Here is a 21,174-nt window from a genome sequence, read left to right as displayed (position 1 = left end):
TTTGCAGCATTTTTATTTGTTAGGGGAAAAATACTGCTGTCACTGCAGTTTATGACAAAATAATATTTACTTCAATGAGGACAGGAACTTGTAGCACTAAAGTTTCTTTTGCTGAGCAGAATAGTAGATTGTAGCTCTGTCATCATAGGAGCAGTAACTCTATAGATAGCAGTTTATTAAAGGTGATATGCAAGCACTGAAAATAGATCTATCTTGCTGTCATATACACAGGGGTTAGTCACAGATGAGTAAATACACATTTTTTTATTTTCCAAAATTTTTTAGAGCTATAACTACCTATGTAAGGAAACACAGCTATGTTCTTGTCTGGCAATAAAATTAAATACTGCAAATAAATAATTTGGGTTAGGTATTGCCATTATGACATGAAACACTTTTAGATATTTTTAACAATAAGTGCTGCAAGTTTCTAAACTAGTGGGTTTTCAATCCTGCTATTAAAATAATCTACTTAGCATGGTCAATGACTTCAAACCGCCGTGTCTGGAGAGTGCTTTAATCCCTTTTTCTTTAAGGAAACTAAGTAAAGATGGCCTGGGTTTAAGAAGTCCAAAGCATGCAAAGTTATCATATCAGTGAACTGAAAGGGAGCTGCAAGTACTAAGTGCTATTAAACAGACAAAATCAAGACATGGTGCAGCAAACACTCTTTTCCCCACCTTTGTAATGAAAACCCTTTGAAGAAGTGATGCTTCCTAACTCTTGCTCATTTCAGGGATGAAAACTGACCATAGAGAGATTTGGCAAAGGATCTTGAAAGCAGGTGGTCAGAATGAGTAATAACCTAATGCCACAGCAGATTTTGCCATGGTATTTCTGAGGTCATGGAAGCGCAGAGGTTAGCAAGGTCTGATGTTATTTAACTGCTAAATAATGAGCTTTTTAATGTAAAATGTAGGCTTTTGAAGAGGTTGTTGCTCTTCCGGTAGTCAGAGAATAACACTTCCAAAGGCAATAATACCAGTTCAACATGACAGCTTGTACTTAAGGCCTGCATATTAAAACGTAAATTGATACTTAACGCCATATCCAAAAATAGAGTTACATCAGTAAATATTGGTTTAAATTGAAACCTCTGCATATTATTTCCCCATGATTCTCATTTTTCAATGTCACAGTGTACTGGCTAGCATTTAAATCAATTATCTTAAGGCTGACGTAAGACTTGAGCTACCTTTCCATTTCTTGATCTTTTATTTGATACTGCATCATGAAGAAAACATGTTGTATATTTATTTATTGATGGGTGTATTTGCCTGGTAAACGATGACTTTACAAAGATCAAAATAGTACACAAACTTAAAAAGTTAAATCTTCCAATCTTTAAATATTAAAAAGTGTAAAAATGTTAAGGTAAGAACTGTCAAGACTGCAGCATGTAAAATAAAACAAACACAGACAGACTAGATCACTGAAATTACCATAACATTATAACTTAATGTTTGAACTTTAGTAGCATTTAGACAGTCAGGGAGTTACTTTGTTAGGCACTTTTAAAACAAATAGAGAGACAGATCCTCTTTTTAAGCATCTAATAGTCTTGGGCCTCAGTTCTGCAAACGACTGCATATAGATACTTTTCCCTGTGTACCAAATAGGATTCCTTGCCAACACAAACGTAGGGGCTAGATGATACAAAGATTTGGAAAAGGGACGGCTACATTTATAGATTCTCAATGTACAAAGGCAGTAACAGATGAAGGAGGTTCTCAGGGTCTTTAGTTCTTCTGAAAATCTTATTTGATTCTTAAGTAACTTAGGACACAGACAAGTCACTTTCCTTCCACTGTCTTAGGGTGACATCCACCTTTCCTCTCATCCAGTGTAATCAATTTTGTGCACAAAATACCCTAGTCACTCTTTCCTTCATTGCAAGGTTGTTCTCCTAATGCTTTTAGAAAAGTGAAGGACACTCCCTTTGTAATACATTGTCTAACTACAATCTGAAGCCATTATTATTTTAATAGAGATATGGATAGTAATTGTGCTGGTGTTCAAATACCATGACCATTTTGTCTTGTTTTCCTTATTTTAAAAAAAATACCCTAATGTCTATACTGACGACTAACTGTCTGCGAGCTGTAACTAAAACTGAGGATGGTTGATTTCCAAGGATCACCTCCTCCAAACTCAAGAACATGCAGGAATTAAAAGCACAGATGGCAGGAGCTCTGCATAGATTAACAAAGAGCTTGTAACAAAACTCATACACATAAAGAAAGCATTCAAGAGGTGAACGCAGCATCAAGTAACTCAGGATGAACAGAGAGACACTGCCTGAACATGCAGGAATGGGGTTAGGAAAGCCAAAACCCACCTGGAGTTGAATCTGGAGTGGGATGTGAAGGGCAATGAGAAGGATTTCTATAGGAATATCACCAGCACAAGGAAGACTGGAGAAAATGTGGACCTGCTGCTACTTTGCCTTGGTCTTTACTGGTAGGAACCATCTTCAGGAGTCCCAGGCCCCTGAGACCTGTGAGAAAGTCTGGAGCAAGGAAGATTTACCCTTGGTGGAGGAGAATCAGATTAAGGAGTATTTAAACAAACCAGACACATGCAAGTCTGTGAGGCCTGATGGGTTGCACCCATGAGTGCTGTGGGAGCTGGCAGATGTCATTGTGAGGCCACTCTTGATAATCTTTAAAAGGTTGTGGCAAGGGGGAGCAGTTCCTGAGGACTGGAAGAGAGCAAATGTCACTCCTGTCGTCAGCAAGGGCAAGAAAGAGGACTCAGGGTACTACAGGACAGTCAGCCTCAGCTCAGTTCCTGGAAAGGTGATGGAGGACTTGATCCTGGAAATAATTTCTATGTTTATGAAGGACAAGAAGGTGATTAGGAGTAGTCAGCACGGATTTGTGAAGGGGGAATCATGCCTGACCAACCTGATAGCCTTCTAAACCAAAATGACTAGTTCAGTGAGGGGGGGAACAAAGAAGATGAAGCTGTAGTCTCATCAGTGGTGCCCAGCAACAAGATGATGGGCACAAATTTAAATACAGAAAGTTCCACTTAAACAAAAGAAAATGCTGTGTTTTACTGTAAGGGTGATCAACACTCGAACAGGTTGCTGTGAAAGGTTGTAGCATTTGTATCCCTGACAAAATTCAAAGCCTAACTGGACAGAAGATCTGAGAAACATGTTCTAGGTGACCATTTGTGCAGGAGGTTAGACAGCACAGTCTCCAGAGGTGCCTGCCAGCCTCAGCTATGCTGTGATTCTGTGATCATTAAAGCTATACACAACTCGCAACAAAACCTGCATTAAGGCCAGTGCCAAGAAAAAACAATGTTGAGTTATGGTCATTGGTGATTCCCTCCTCTGTAGAACAGTAGGAACCTTTTGCAGACCATACACTCTTTTCAGGGAAGTTTGCTGCCTCCCTGGAACCCAGATTAGGGATGTCATCACAAGACTGAAAAGCCTAGTATGACCTTCAGACTACTATCCATTCCTGCTCTTCATGTGGGTACAGATGTTGTTGCAACAAAAAGTCTGAGGTCAATCAAAAGGGATTTCAGAGCAATGGGAAGAATGCTAAAAAATTCAGGAGCACAGGTAGTGTTTTCCTCAATCCTCCCAATAATGAGGGGGGAGACTTTGGAAGAAGCATGTGAGCTGAGGATATCAATACCTGGCTCCAGGACTGGTAGCTCCACCAAAACCTAGGGTTTTTAAACCATTCAACAGCCCTTGAGAGACAAGGTATGCTGAGGCCTGATGGGATCCACCTGTCCCGACAGGGAAAACGTGTCTTTGGGCATAAGCTGGCAGGACTGATCGACAGAGCTTTAAACTAGAATTGATGTGGGAAGGGGATACCAACAGGATTGAAATAGGTAAGCCAAGGGTTGGCATGGCATTGCCTGAGGGTGGCAATGCTAGTGGGAACATTAACACTTCTTCTGGGAACATGGAGGGTTTAGGAGCATATCGGAAATGCTTGTAGACCAACGCACACAGTATGAGAAACAAACAGGGTGAACTGGAAGCGTTGGTCAGCTCCCAGAGCTGCAATATTATTGGTATCACTGAGACTTCGTGGAATGAGTCCCATGACTGGAGTGCTGGGAGGGAGGGCTATAGGCTGTGCAGGACGATAGGCAGGGCAGGTGAGGTGGGAGTGTCATGCTATATGTAAGAGAGAGGTTTGATTGTACAGCCTAGTGGTGATTTGGCTGAGAGCCTCTGAGTGAGGATTGAGGGGATAGAAAACAAAGGAGATTTTGTAGTGGATGTCTACTACCAACCACCCAGCCAGGATGTAAGCACTGATGGTTATTCTATATGCAATTAGGAGAAGTTTCTGGATCAGTAGCTCTTATCCTTGTGGGGGATTTAAACTTCGCAGACACCAGCTGGGAATATCATACTGCTGTGATGGGCAGGTCTTGGAAAGTCTTGAATTTTGTAGGCGATAACTTCTTGTCACAAATAATCGGTGAGCCAACTAGGAAAGATGATCTCCTAGTCTTGCTGTTTGTGAATAGAGGACTCATGAGGAATGTGATGGTAGGTGGCTACCTTGGCCACAGTGAGCATGAAATGGTTGAGTTTAAAATTTGCAGTCTAATGAGAAAAAAGGACAGCAGAGTTGCTACCCTGGACTTCAGGAGAGCAAACTTCAAGCTATTCAGGTAGCTATTTAGCAGAGTACCCCGGGAATCTGCTTCTGAGAGTTTAGGAGTCCATGAGTGCTGATCAGTCTTCAAGGACCACCTTTTAGAAGCAGAGGAGCAGGCAATTCCATTATGTTTTAAGTCAAGCAAGCAGGGCAGAAGGAAGATCACAGAGCTGTGGTTCATACACACAGGGAGAAGACACAAAAGGCCCAAGCTCAATTAGACTTGAAACTGGCCAGTGTTGTTTCAGATAACAAGAAGGGCTTTTTAAAGTATGTTAATAGCAAGAGGAGGCCTAAAGGAAACATTGGACTGGGACTTGTTGAAGAAGGTCATCTGGCTAATAGGGATGAAGAAAAAGCGAAGGCATTCAGTGCTTTTTTTCCCTCAGTCTTCAATAATACTGGTAGGGGACTGGGCAGCCCAAGGTCTAGGTTGGAAGACCATGGGTGTGGGAACAGTGCCTTTCCATTTGTGGATGCTGGAATTCTAAGGGACCAGGTGTATCAGCTGAATGTTCTCAAGTCCATAGGGCCTGATGAGATTCCTCCCAGGGTACTGAGGGAGCTAGCGGATGTTAGAGCAGGGCCCATCTCAAACATCTACCAAAGGTCTTGGGAGTCTGGGAAGGTCCCTGCTGACTGGAAGCTAGCCAAAGTTATTCCAATTTACAGAAAGGGTGTGAGGGAAGACCCAGGGAACTACAGACCTGGTAGTCTAACCTCAGTTCCTGGAAAAATTATGATTATACGGCGTACTATGGAAAGGCGTTTGAAGAATGATGCAATCATCAAGCAACATGTGTTCACAAAGGGAAAATCCTGTTAAACTAATTTGATATCCTTCTATGATAAGGTCACCCACTCAGTGGATGAAAGGAAGGTGGTGGATGTAGTTTTTCTGGATTTTAGTAAGGCTTTTGATACTGTCCTTCACAGCATCCTTCTGGATGAGTTGTCCAACTGCAGGATGAGCGGGTTCATGGTGCGCTGAGTGAAGAAGTGGCCGAAGGGCAGAGAACAAAGGGTTGTCATGAATGGGGCTACATCTGGTTCCTCACAGTTCAATTCTAGGGCCAGTCCTGTTCAATATATGTAATCAACAATCTGGATGCAGGAGTTGACTGCACCATTAGCAAGTTTGCTGCTGATACTAAATGGGGAGGTGCTGTTGACTCTCTTGAGGGACAAGAGGGCTTGCAGAAGGATCTGAATAGATTGGAACACTGGGCAATGATTAATGGCATGAAATTTAACAAGAACAAATGCCAGATTATGCGCCTAGGATGGAATAATGCTGGGCACAAGTATAAATGGGGAGAGGAGAGGCTGGAGAGCAGCCCTGCGGAAAGGGATCTGGGGCTGCTGGTGGACAGCAGGCTCGATGTGAGTCAGCAGTGTGCCCTGGCAGCCAGGAGGGCAAACCGCATCCTGGGGTGCATCAAACACAGCTTAGCCAGCCGCTCAAAAGAGGTGATTATTCCGCTGTATTTAGCGATGGTGCGGCATCACCTCGAGTACTGTGTGCAGTTCTGGGCCCCACAGTTTAAGAAGGATGTTAACGTCCTTGAATGCAGCCAGAGGAGGGCAACAAAGCCAGCAAAAAAGGCTGAAAAGCATGTCCTGTGAGGAGCGTCTGAGGACTCTGGGTTTGTCTAGCTTGGAGAGAAGGTGCCTGAGGGGCGACCTCATTGCTCTCTGCAGCTTCCTGAGGAGGGGAAGTCGAGAGGGAGCTGCTGAGCTCTTCTCCCTGGGATCCAGAAACAGCATCCATGGGAATGGTTCACAGCTGCACCAGGGGAGGCTTAGACTGGACATTAGGAAGCATTTCTTTACTGAGAGGGTGGTCAAACACTGGAACAGGCTTCCTAGAGAGGTGGTCGATGCCCCATGCCTGTCAGTGCCTTAAAAAGAGACATTCGGACAGTGCCCTTAATACCAGGCTTTAACTTTTGGTCAGCCCTGAAGTGGTCAGTGGTCAGGCAGTTCGACTAGATAATTGTTGTAGGTTCCTTCTAATGGAAATACTATATTTATTCTATTTCATAGATTTTGGTTCCCATAAAATTAGCAAATCACATTCTCTAGGGCCGCTATTGACCTGTGCCCTCAAGTTGCAAACCAAAGCACATTTCCTAACGTGATCATCAATCTTTAAGGTTGCATCTGCAAAACCAGTGTACACTTAGTGTATTAGTTTGCTGTGGGCCTGAGGACCTGATGTAAAGATAGCAGTACTTACCTTACAGGAAACCTCCTCTTCTTGGAAGACAGAGTCCAACACATCCATACTTAACTTTGTCTTGGACTTCTTTCTCCCATCATATCATGCCCAAATGGTGCCAGCTGGAGAGGAATCTGAAAATAATGATAACTCTGAACTCTGCTTTCTGGCTTGTAGCTTCAAAATAGCACCTCATCAGGTGCTATGCCACGACAAGCATTTCTCACCACCATTTTGGGAGAAATTTCATCATTATTTCTTGCATACATTAATGCAAAGCTTCTGAAAAAGAGCATTGTTAATGTTGCCACTCAGGGATTTCAGACCAACAGAGCTCAGTTCAGAAATCAGAAGTCGATACTTAATCATCTGAACTACCTGAACTAGAAATGACTGGCTGAGCTGGTTTCTCTGTTCCTCTGGCATCTTCCAAAACAAAAGTTACCTAAATGAAAGCTAGGAAAGTAAGAGAGCCTATGAAAATGTAGAAGACAAAATTCCTTTCAAGTCTCTTTTTTCTGAGGCTGTGGTCTCATCAATATTAACTATACTGAGCATTTAAACATGCTACTAAACATGAAGATCAGTTACTGCATACATTTGGAAGGGTACAGATTTACTGAGTCAAAGACTGTCCCCAAATACAACTGCCTGCAGAAAAATCAAACATTCCTGTCTGGACCATTTTTCCCCATTTTGCTAGCATCCAATAGAGTGAGGATACGACACATCTGGGAACTTTGTTAGCAAGGTAATTTGTTACACTCACAAATGTTTATGTGTGAAAGAAGTGGATGGATTAGACACTTGGTGATGGGATGCAGTACTGTTCACCTCCATGTCAGTGCACTGAATTCGTCCACGCTGTCTGGAGTTGAAGCTGTGGGACTCTGTCTAATGGGAAAGACTGAGGCAGTTCTATTTCAATTTCTAATAACGAATACCCCTTTTAGAAGTAACAAGCCACCATTTCCAGAGCTGTTGCTGGCTAAGTTGTTCTACACTGGGGTGGGGTGTGGTGAGAGCGAGCCAGTGCAGGGATCTTCCTGGATCTCAATAAAAAAGGCCCAACAACCAATGGCTTAATAAGATAACTGCTTCAAAAAGATTAAGGAGAGGAGTATTGATAGTGAGTAACATCTTATGTCCCCTCAGATGCTGGGCACCCCATGTTCATGCAGCATCGGGCAGAGCCCTGATGGATTTTCCCACGGCACACGGCAGAGAGCAGATCCTCTCCATGGGGAGAAACTCTCCATTTCAGCCATCCAAGGCCACATATAATTTCCTTACAAGGAAACAACTCTCTTTCTAAGGAATGTTCCTGTGAGAACTCCTTGCCTAACTTGCTGTTCGGTAAGTGCGAGGCCACAGAGCAGGCATAACCGTGGTGCTGAGCAGGAGCTGCCCGCCGGCTCCTCCAGCACCCTGCGTGGGCTGGGTCCGTCCCGCGGCCGAGGGAGGAGTATGGCACGGCACAGCTCAGCCTGGGGGCCACGCTGGCCGTGCGGCTCCTGCCCCGGTTAGTTGTGCCGTGGGTCACTGGCTCCCGTGCAACAGGGTCCTGGTCAGGATCAATGCAAGAGCCAAAAGAGCTAGCAGGACAAGCGTAAACTCTCCCTTGCAAAAATGCACTGGCTTCATGATGTATACGTTACATGCTCTGTTTCTGCCTCCTCTGTGACCCTGAAATCTGGCAGTCTGGCATGTTTTAAGAGCACTACATCTGCTGTAAGTAAAATAGTTGATTCTGTGAAAGCTTTTCTGACACAGAATGACACAGAAAAGCTGTGCGTTTTTTGTTTCCCTGGCAAATCTTCTCCCTTAGGAACTCAGAGCTTTAAATAAACCTAAAAATAGCTGTTTAAATTTTTAAATTAAAATTAGATGATTTGCCTTCAATTCCACTTGGTTTTTAAAGAAGTTCTTCAATGCACACGTTCTTGTAGGTAATTTATCCGTATAATTTATCTGGAAACTGGTTTAGGTAATTGCCAGACTTGGTGGTTCCTGGTATTTCAGTACTATAACATCCAAGTTCTGGGAATAATCATAAAATTACTTAGCTGTATTGTGGATCTTGTCTTTCCTGCTGTTATCAAGCCTTCCCTGATGTGTAAATGATTATCGATATGACAGAACCATTCTTAACTTTTTATCCCAAAGCTATACAACAATGTTAGACACTCTGAAACACAGACACATCCTGAAGCAGAAAAAAAGAGTTCTGTTGCGGTTGCAATTAACAAAGATGAACCTGCTAAACATTGTCAACAGTAAACATGAAGCTTATTTGTTTCAGATAAAACTCTAATTCTTTTCTAATCATGACTCATGCTGGAAGACCACTGTTGACTTTCAAATTTCTGTCCCTCTCAGAGGTAATGTATATTTTTGTTAAATAAAAGAAATTAAAACCAAGGGGATTGGGTATCTTGTGCTTGAATTTGTAAGAGTAAAATGGAGTTCTTATTATGTTTCAGGAATAATTTACATATTAGGTAAAAGACATAGCAGACTTTTTAATGCTGGCAGACAAACTAGTGGTAATAAGGTGAAAATGCTGTAATTAAATTACAAATCCTGAATTTAAAGGACTTACTTAAGGAAAGAGGTGGTTGTATTGTTTACCTTCCAAAGCAATCTGTTATATAAAAAAAGTAATTGGGAATAATCAAAGTAAAAATGGTCTGCTACAATATAGTGCTGCAAAACGATGCTGCAGCTTTGGATTTCTGAAGGTTTGGGTTTTTTTTTCTTTTTATAGAGGACGAGGTGTATCCTTGCCCAACAGTCTCTATGCACAGGGTGATTTGTAGGGACATCATAGGCATGCCTTGCGAGTGAAGGTAGGGATAAATAAGGCTGGCTACTCTCTATAGCCAAAGAAGATCAAGGAACCTTGTGGAGAGTAGGGAGGAGAGGAAAAATGTGAGTTACACAGAGCTGGTCTAGCAAGGTACTGCATGGCCTCATTTTTCCACAATTCACAGGAGCATACACAATAAAGTGGCATTATGCCACTCACTGCTGGGCACAGCAAATTTACTAGGTCACTCATGCCAGAGAGGTTTGGATTAGAATAGTTCACTGGGATAATACTAGATTCCCTGCCAGGATTTTGGCAAGAAATATGAGGTCTGTGGCAGAATGGTTGCATCAAAGATTTTCTTGATTACACCTTTTAATTCTTAGGACTCATGGTCTATAAAGAATCTGTTTCTTTCTTAGAATCATAGAATCATTTAGGTTGGAAAAGAACTTTAAGATCATCAGATCCAACCATTAACCTAACAGTGCCAAGTCCACCACTAAGCCATGTCCCTAAGCACCACATCTACACGTCTTTTAAATACCTTCAGGGATGGTGACTCAACCGCTTCCCTGGGCAGCCTGTTCCAATGCCTGACAACCCTTTCAGTGAAGACATTTTTCCTAATAACCAATCTAAACCTCCTCTGGCACAACTTGAGGCCATTTACTCTTGTCCTATTACTTGGTACTTGTGAGAAAAGACCAACACCCACCTCGCTACAACCTCCTTTCAGGTAGTTGTAGAGAGCGATAAGGTCTCCCCTCAGCCTCCTTTTCTCCAGACTGAACAACCCCAGTTCCCTCAGCTGCTCCTCATAAGACTTGTGCTCCAGGTCCCTCATCAGCTTGGCTGCCCTTCTCTGGACACACTCCAGCACCTCAATGTATTTCTTGCAGTGAGGGGCCCAAAAATGAACACAGAATTTCTTGCACAAGTAGAATTCTAAATTTTATAATAGCTAAAAGAAATTTAACAAGAACCCTTTCTTTCTCCCTTCATACACTCCTTCTGTGAGCATGCCTCTCTCTCCATAGTGCGGGCTCTTAGCCTTGACAAGTCTCCTAGTCCCCAGTTAGTCCCTGCGCCTGGTCTTCATCCTCAGTCCTACCCTTGGCTGCCTGTTCTCGCATGACAAATTGCAGCTAGGAGATGTGCTTTTGCTCTTTATTATCCCCCACTGCATCCTGTTCTCCCACCACCAGGGACTCCTGCTGCTGCTGATCCCTTCTTGCCACAAACTTGTGTGATCTCTGTGCCTCACACCAAAAGAAATGGTCCAGCAAGTTCAGATGTCAGTCACTGAGGACAGCTAATGCTCCAGCTTTCTTTCTATGTGATGCCTTCTGTGGTGGCTGTTATGTCACCCTGGATCATTTTCATAGCAGAATCACATGGATAGCATGTCTTCTTATCTATTCATTACCTTAAAAGGATAGGTCCCAGGCATCTTTAAGATCTCTCTCTGTTATCCCCATGTTTAATTGCAAGAGCCACAAGGAGATAACAGTCTTCTTGATTACCAGCCAAAAGCCTTCATAGGCTCTTTGGAGCGGAAAGGGACTGAGCTGTCAAACTTTGCTGAGCTACACCGTATACCCTTGTTTATAAAAAATTGGCTTAGAGGTCACAACAGGGAAAGACATGAGGAAATGTACTCTAGAAACTCTTGCAAGACCCAGCTGGCAACATTTGCTCTGTTGTACTTCAATACACTTGGTTGCCACTGTATTAATACCCATTTCTTTTTTGCATCAGTGCAATAAGATGTGCTGCATACTCCAAACAAAACTCCTTTGCTAGAATTAATTTCCTTCATTTTCCCCATGCTACAGTCCTGCTACAGATTGTACAGAGGAAGTATACAACTATCATAACATAACAGTAGTTGAAAAAAAAATTGTTTAGAGACATTAAATTTCATCAGTATACAATAATGCCCAGTGGTCAAACACTCAGCAGATCTTCTACACCCACAACACCCAGGCTCTTTATATTTTTCTTTTTTCAGTGGTTGTGATAGAACCCTGATTTCAAATAAATTAATTTCCTTTATGAGCACACCCACGACCTCCAACCTTAAAAAAAACCCTCATCAGATTACAAAAGTCCTTCCTCCAGCAGCTTTGTTTAATTCCATTGAGCCTGGATCTCATGTGTCTGATGGGAGGTTTGATTTCCTCAGACTTGCTTCCCATTGGCTGGGCCCACAGCTAGGTTTAACACTAGCTTTGCATGAAGAGGAAGTTGCAAAACATAATTTTTTAATAAAGATAGTGCTCAGAAAAATAGCACAAGATTTTTGTTTGTAGTGTAAATGCAAACTAATCCACTACTGAGGATAAGAAGAATTTGGCTGAAGCAAGGGAAGATGACTGATTGTAAAAAAGCGTGTTATAATCCCTGAGATAGATACCTCAAGATGCACTTCAGTGAGAGAAATCACAGAGAGTTCACAGAGATGTTTTTCTTCTCTCTGCTCTAAAAAGCAAAAGAAATGAATTGGTACCATTTTCATTTGGGAGATTTACCTTATTTCACACAGTCAAATTTTTTTTTTTGAAATTTCAAACCAAAACGAAAGGCAAGCTAGTTTCATATGGTAGACTTTAACAAGTTCTGAGGTATGGATCAGCTCAAAAGCTGAAGTAGCTAATGGTCAAAGAAAGATAACAAGTACAGGGTAGCCAAACAGCTACAACACTGCAACCTCACTGTTGTGTTTGGGGCTAAGCCTCACTGCGTTTCTCTTTTGGTGAACAAGTATTTGATGGTGTATTACTAACATAAAGAATTTCAAACAAAAGTTTTTTTTGGGAAATTATACTACCTTTACTTTCACGAAACTTGTGAGCTGGTGGAAAATGCACTTCATATGCCAAAGACCTGTAACTTGAACTCTCTTTTGTATCAACTGCTCCTATGTCATGGCAAGTATTTTTGAATATAGCAGCATTTATAATGTGCCTTTGCCTTGTCCATTTGCAATCTATTCCCATCAATACCTGCCACCTGTATAGATTGCACAATTAATGTTTTAGAAAGAATATTTACTGAGGAGTTTAATCCTTGGGTTGTAAATATTAATTAGGTACTTAAATGATTGTTTTAAAACAGCTTTTGTGATATTGAGGGCGTTTTTCTGTCAGCTGCTAAATATTTATTTTATGCATATTAAACCACCTCAGGAATATTCAGTGCACGAAAACCTTTTTATGTTTGAGTGGATTAAATTTACAGATCCAAATTAATGCTATAAATTACATTTACATAATTCATTCTCCACAAAGGGGAATTTGTTTTGCACGTGTACCTCTTAATATATGCAACTGAAGAGGAAAACACAACACACTGTTTTTGCCCACATTGCTAATTTGAACTAAGCAGAGTTTATAGACCATTTCAGCCCCTTGTTTGGTTACTAGATTTTTCTTTCAGTAGCTGTGTTTCACAATTAAGCAGCATGTACATGTGTTCCCAAATAAAAACAGTCTTGCTAAGTAAACTCAAACAGGCCTCACTTTGGTTCTTAGCAATATAATAATGTTTAAAAAGCTATTATTAGTATTTTGCTTATTAGCATAAATAGGAAAAGGCAACTGGGGAGAAGGAAAGTAATTGAACAGAATGTTAGACACTAATGTCTTTCCTTGCTAATTTGAAACATCTACAATAAAAACTAAGCTGAGAACAAATACTAGTTAGTATCAGGCTTTGATTTAAAAATACTTAAAGTTTTATGAAGTAAACCAAGGCATCGAGCCATTCGGCCATCTTTGAAACGAATGGAACTTATCTGGCTAAATCCCTCTGCCATTTTGAAGCCCCAAATCCCATTGTAATTTCCAACACCTGAAACCACTTGTACATTTGGCATGGTTAATGTTAGCAATTTGTTTTGCAAAATTGAACACCCTTATTACACTTATACTTGCTTTTAGAAAACATGCCTTTTATCATACAAACAACAATGTTGTTCATAAGTATAAAGTAGGGGCACCTTATATAGCGTTTGATGGCCTAATCTTAAGTGATTTGTGTTCATTTACATGTAGTCAAGAAATCAGACTCCCTTTTTTTCCTGTCATCAACTGTTAGCTTTTTTAATCAACAGAAACATTGAAATTATCCTCTCCCTTCTGCCTTTAACATGTTTGTTCATTAATTAAGAAGAATAACCAAGCTCCGAAGTGCCTACAAGCACTCACCTGGCAGTGAGATAAAATAATTGAAGCCCAAGATTTATTCGAGTGAATCTGAAAGTGATATTTAAGCTGGGCCATATTTTTTTTTCCTTTGTTGAACCATGCTTCTTTCAACACAACATATGGACACAAATACAATAAGTTGAATAGAAAATTATGCCACCCTCTTACAGATTTATGTCCTGTTAACTCATGCAGACACATAAATCAAACCATTGCTTAAGATGCATGTAGTCAAAAGTTCTTGTACTGTAATTATTATTGCTATTATTATTTGTTACCTCAGCATCCATTTCTAGACCTTGAATTCTCCTGTATTGCATTGCTTCAGTGACTGGACAGGTTTTATTATTAATGCCATCTCATTGTCTGTAATTCCAGATTTCACTTCAAAAATTCCCCAGATTATCCCCCTACTACTAAAATTAACACAATTTTCTATAAAAATATAACAAAAGAAAACAAAATTAGACAAACTCACTACTAGCATTGCTATTTCCACTCTCAAAAGAGGAAGTGAACTGAAACTGCCACGCACATCAGGATGTAAGCTAAATGAATATCCCCTGTGGATCACCAGTCTGACCAGTGAGAAGTACAGCAAGGATACAGGTTAGTGCCTTCACACAAAAATTTCCATCCTTGAACGCCCTTCTACAACACCTCAAGAGTTCATGCCACCATGGCCCTTCCTTTCTACCATACTTATCCACTGGTTCCCATGGGAAAGCATTACCACATTTCAGCATGCTCTTCCACCCACAGCTGTGCAGGGCCTCCAGTCAGCAACTGTGTTTTTTTCTCTTGCTTGGAAAACACCTGCGGACATGACTGATAAAGTGTGCTGACATTGCCAGCTTGGGGTCATCTCAAAAAAGACACTAGGTTAAACAGAAAGTACATGTATCTACAGCCTAGAGCCTATTTAGAGACTGATCAGCAAAGCCTGCCTTAAGTTGGAGTCTACCTCCTCCAAGGAACAACATGGTGCTTTCTGAATCTGGAGTAGCCATTATCAGCAGAAAGCATATTTTGTTTTAATTTTTTTGAGCTGTTTTTTTGTGCAGCACCAGCTGGTGGTTCATTAGGTACACTTCCTACCCCTCACCCTTTGTGGTACCGTTAGTGGCCCTATGCAAGCATGGTATGGATTTTACTGTGCAAGGGCTTGGTCTTGTGGCTACTGAAGTGAGATTTGTGCCATGACTTCTGGAGGATCCGTAGTAGGTTTATACTGCTATCCATTCCCCTTAGTCATGGAAAAGCTGATGGCATTTGCCTTTCAAATATGGACTGTGGCTCTGGCTATGGAAACCCAAGTCAAGGAAATACATGCTGGAGATTACCGACAAGAATGACAGTACTGAGTCTGGCAGGGATGGAGTTAATTGTCTCACAGCAGCTTGTAGAGTACTGTTTTAGATTTGGGGCCAAAACAATGCTGATAACACATCAATGTTTTAGCTACTGCTGAACAGCATTTGCACAGCATTTGAACAGCATTTGCACCTCCTCTGTTTCTCCCTCTGCCTCCTCAGTGAGGAAGCTGGAGCTGGGCAAGAGGTTGGGAGGGGACACAACCAGGCAGACGAGCTGAACTAACCAAAGAAATATTCCACATCATATAATGTCATGCTCAGCAATGAGACAGAGAGGAGGGTGTTTAGGGAGGTTAGCCATGTTTTGCTCGGGAACTGACTGGGCATCAGTCTACCCTTGGGACGCGGCGAGTGATTGCTTTTGCATCACTTGTTTTGTTTTGTTTTCTTTCTTTCTTCTTCCACTTCTCCTTCACTTATTGAACAATTTTTATCAGGACCCATGAATTTTTTTGCTCACCGTGGAGAGGGCAGGGGGGGAAGTGAATGAGCAGCTGTGTGGTACTTAGCTGCCTACCGGGGTTAACGCACAGGATAACAATTCAGTGAAACACATTAATATATGATATTAAAGGTTTGAAATTTTTCTGTTATTACTGAGCTGAGTGCACTACTAGCAGCATGCATTATGAGAAACATAAACTTTAAACTGTCTGACATTACTCACCTTGAGTGATTGTATTTAAATCCTGCTTTTTTCTGTTAATTATCCAGAAATCATTAAGTTTTGCTCATAAATACTTACAATACGAGTGTATGAGAGGGGCATGTTGTTTTCAAAGACCTTAGTAGTGTTGATTACAATAATTTTCCAGTAATGACTGCAGGGGAGTCAAGGTACTTGACTCCTTCTGTAAGGATTTTCTCTGGCAGTGGAAAGGACTGAGAAAATGAGTAGTGAGGAAATCACTGCTGTTACACGGAGCTGTATGGAAAGTCCTAACCTGAGAGCACACTTGGCAACGCTAGTCTTTAATGTCAGGTGAAGTGTTCTCACTGCAGAGTCAAGCCAGATTTTTTTCTACTTCAGTTTGACCATGCAGATCAGCCTGAGCCAGGTCTAAGCAGTGAGCCCTCGCGGGCATGGTGATGGCTGGTGTTTGTCACCCAGATGTAGAGGCAGCCTTAATAAACTCAGTGATTCCTCCATGCTGACTCATAAAAGAGCATGTTTATTCTTTGGGCATGAAATGGGAGGCACCGGAGACCTACCCACAGCTGACTGATACCGGCTGCAACCTCACTGCAAAGTGGATGACTTAAGCTGAGCCCCAAACCTGGCTCAGCGTTTAGCATCTGGCCTAGATAGCAAGCTAGCACAGCTGGAGAGCCACAGTGAGGCTGAGCAAGGTTTCAGCTGGTGAACAGGAAGATTTATGTCAGCCGTATGGTAAATGCCCAATTTAACTCTATAGTAAAGGTATGCACAGGTATACTGTGTGGTGGAAAGTTTTGCTACTGTTCAGGCAAAAAGAAGTGAACTTGGAAAGTACACCTAGGTCAATAAGTGTGAAGCATTGTGAGCACATTGTGCTGAAATCTGGTACTGGGAAAAGTGCAAACATGGGGCTAACGTATAGCATCAAGTATTCTGGCATGTCGTAGTCCCTCATCAGAAAGATCTGTAAGGACCTTCTCTTTCACTCCTGTCTTGAAGGACAGTTTGACTCATATTGGAGCTGTTCAAGCCCATATTTAACAAGCTGTAAATAATAAGCACATCTTTTACATTTTTAGAGCTTAAAAAGAGCCTGTTGCACAAAAGCTGGTTACCAACCAAATCATGTTTTTGTACAACTTGTGGTGTCTCACAAACAGCACAGAAAATATGGGCTGTGCTCTGAATGCCATTCAGTTCTCTGATCCACTGCATCCTGCTGATGCTCTTGCTCCCTTTCTCTGTGCGGTAATATCAGATAGCTCCCACTCTCAGCAAAAGTGCTGGCAGTTGGCCCTTTGGAATAGGCAGCGACAACATGCAAAGAGAGGCTTGCCCAGCTTGTTATTAAATGGATTTCACTGGACAAAGACTGTTCAAAAGCTGGAATTTTCCTAGGCAGTAGAGTATTTTAAAGAGGTAACTTCTGCTTTGTTTAGGGAGGGAATACTAGTTGTTTAATAATCCCTATATTTCTCAGTCCCACCTCAGTTTACTAGTTTATTAGAGCTGCCCGTGCACTATGATTGCTTCAAAACATTTATAGTTCAGCCAGAATGCTCATTTGACAAATGAACACATACACAAAGGACAAGCTCTCAGTCTTAGAGTTCTCATAACACAGTGTGAACAAAGTCAGTATTGGTACTGGAGCCTATTTAGAGTAGTACGTGAAAGAGCAGAAAATGAGTGAGTGTATAAACACTGGATCCTCAGGAAATGATTGGAGATTTGCTCTTTGATCTGTGTGAAGGGCATCCTGCAGCAGGAGCACATGAGTAGCAAAAGCAAGTAAGCTCACCAGGAAAAAATAAGTTCAGCCTAAGGGCTGCAGAAATTATTGCCGAGAAACCTCAGCTACAGAAGGTAATGGATAGTTTGCATTAGGGTGAAGCAAAAATGTTTGGGTGCAGAAGTGTGGAATTCCTGAATCTAATCACCAAGTTCAGCTCAGCAAACATAAGTGTTCAAAAGCAATGCAAAAGAACTAAGCAGTAGATCTATTTCAGGACATAATCACCCCCATTATTAAGACCATTTCTTTCATTTGCCATACATAGGGCTGACATGGGTCTTCTAGTCTAGATCTGTGAAATTATCCAGGGTAAAGAAATCTGACCATGAAAAAATAAATGACTTAAGCTGGATCTTCCAAGCCTCTCACCCCCTCAAAAAAGCACTTTTGTTTATGGGGTCTGTGGGCCCAGTTACTCATATTTTCAGCCGCTGTTTTCAAAGGAGCTAAACTAAAAAACAGAAAAAAATGTGTTTTTTCGCCTCCCATTTGTTTTTTTTTTCCCTTAATCATGCCATTTTTTTATCAGTGGATCAGCTCTCATTTGAAAGCTCCCAAGGAAATATTTTGCAATGACACATAACACAGTTAGTCAGAATAACCTTTGGAACTCAAGTAGCTGATTAGAAGTATCAAGTACCTTAAAGTTCCAGCTAAAGAAAATAAGCAAAAGGAGCTGGGCATCAGAAAACAACATAGATATTGTGTTGGTGTACTACAGACATAATGAGGAAGGTTTAATTAAAGGATTTTGCTGAAATAATATTGTTTAACAAATGGTAGGCTTTTTTTCTACAACTGTTTTCCCTTACTCTGCTACTGTTTTATAATAACCCTGATACAAACCCCGCAGCTACTGCACCTGATCCTGGCAACCGCTTCCCCCCATAAGTTCCACCAACAAACTCTTCTTCTTGGCCCCTTCTTAGGTGTTGTGCATGGACTATTGACAAACATGTCAGCATCTTCTGCTTCCATCCTAGTACTGCAGCCAAAGTATGAGGAACTGTCAGTGGTATTTTCTGCTCCAAAGTATTGTGTTTGTGTAGCCCAGCAAGTGGGAGAAATAACACACCACAGAATTACTAAAGTTTTACAGGGCATTCTTAGGCTCTGGTAATGTTTTTTTTAAGTGCTTTTAGTTCCTGAAATTCAAGTTGTTTTAGAAATGCCAACTATTATTGATCCATCTCAGATTATGATTTGTGAAAAATCAAACCTCAGGACACATTGTTGCAGTGGAGGAATGAATCTTCCATTTTATAGCTTTTACAGATAACAATTATCTCCAGTCCCAATGCAGAGTATGCTGTACATTAGCATTTAAGGGAACAGCACTGGAAAATGGAGAATAGGCAAGGAAAAATATCTGGAAAGTACATTTAGAAAATGAAGCAATGATAATAAAATAGGTTCCATTTAAATTAAAGATAAAGGGAACTATCTTTAAGCAAACACAAAGATAAAGCCTGTAGGCAGGTCTGTGATGATATACACCCATAGAATGACTACTCTGATTCACATAAAAAAATTTAATGGACTCCTTAATACCCTTCGAATGCTGCACATGCCTACAGACACAAAGGGATGTCTTAGAAAAAACATTGGTTGAGGAGATCATTAATTCACTAAATAATAGAAAAGCATCTGGCTTGGATGGTTTCCCATATAAATTCTATAAAGCCTTTAAAGAAACTCAGAGGTCCATTTTCTGTGCAACATTCAGCATGGCCTTTGAATGTGATGATGAGCCAAGACATTTGGCATGATTCTGGTTGAGAATGAACGTATCCAGCATCCTTGCATCGATTTGCAAAGGTATTTTCAAAGGGCTTAAATCTATATTTCCCATTACTGAAAATCACAATTAGATAAGCTTTGTTAACAGAGATTATTTGATTATTAATAAACTTATTTATGGTTTTCTCATATTAATCAGAGTAAGTAACAAGGATCATGAAGTACAAAAAGGATTTGGTTGCAATGCCTTAGCTTTTAAACAGTGATAATAGGCTTCTACATCTACATCTGCAAATCACATTAGATTTTTTTGAAGGAACTAGTGTTCCTTAAGTACAGAGATCCAGGAATTAGTCAACACACCTTTTTCTCTCATAAATTGCTAATTTCTTAAAACAAAATTTGTTGCTAGGAAAACATTACTTTCAAAAAATTCCTGAGCTTGAGAATGTTTGGAAAAGTTTCAAAATTATCAAAATAAACTGTTCAAAATGCAAAATCCAGTCTTTTTTCACTAGTGTGCAAGATACAAGATAGTTATAGTGGCAGTTTTAATAGATTGTTGAAGTATGCCAAAGAAAAGCTTTAACTGGCCTGAACCAAATTCTCCCCAACTGAACGGTGGAGCATCTAGACGGAATTGTTTCACTGTATTTCCCAGTTACCCATTTAGAAAGGTGCCTCTGATACCCTTCTGGCCCTCTTAAAAGGACTGAGAACTGGACCTATGAATTGTCCATAGCAAGAGATTGAATATTTCTCTCCTGCTTTGTGTAGGCCAGGATTGGCCCAAGGTTTTCTTGATCTGGACCATCTGCTATCCTTTTGTCATTTTTTTTCCTCACAGGGAAATATAACCACAGCAAGAAGATTAATGAATAGGAAAAAAATCCATTTGTGTCATTGGAGCTTGCATTTGTTTTCCTGGGTTTTGAATTATTTAATATCTTTATACATTCTTCTCTGATTTTTATTTCCACTTCATCATCCTGGTCCTAATAATTTAATGCTCTTACTTATTCTTCAACCTTTCTGTAACTCCAACCACTTTGTTTCTTCCACTCACCTCTTTCTTTCTCCATTCTTATTCCCCGCTTATTTTCTCTCCCTTAATTTCTTTTATCTCCTTCTGTTTCTCCCTCTCACTATTCTCTCTTTCTTGACTTCCCACCTCTCTCTTCTTTTTGTATTTCTTTCCCTATCCTCCAGTTCTAACTTTACTCCTTTCCTTATGGTCCAGCTCACATGGGTTTCCCTTCTTGCTGAATCCTCCCATATTCTTCTCTCTTGGTAAGATATATAGCTGAATGGCAGTCATCCCTTTTGTTGCCATTTTCTTTTTTCTGCCCCCACCCCCCACCCCGCCCTGATTATCAGTGTGTCACAAAAGAAGCAAAATTAAACTGTCCAAGTGACAAGTATCTATATGTTTCACACGCTTTTCATACTGTTTTTTCTGTTTTTCTTTTAGTATTACCCATAGCTGTTTCCTACCTTTCTAAATATTTGAGACTGTCTGATAGCTGGCAACTCAACCCAGAGCTTTCAGAAGACTTGCAAATACCTATTGAATGTGGCCAGTGCAGTGAGGTCGACCTGTACTAGCAGATAATGTGAAACAGACACTATGTGTGCTACTGCATTTCAGAGGTCTGATGCCTGAAGGAAACTATTTGTATCAATATTATTAACTTTCTTTTTACTGATAATTCTGAAAG

The sequence above is a fragment of the Accipiter gentilis genome, chromosome Z (assembly GCF_929443795.1).
Source record: "Accipiter gentilis chromosome Z, bAccGen1.1, whole genome shotgun sequence".
Lineage (NCBI taxonomy): Eukaryota > Metazoa > Chordata > Aves > Accipitriformes > Accipitridae > Astur > Astur gentilis.
This window is presented reverse-complemented; position numbering follows the sequence as displayed.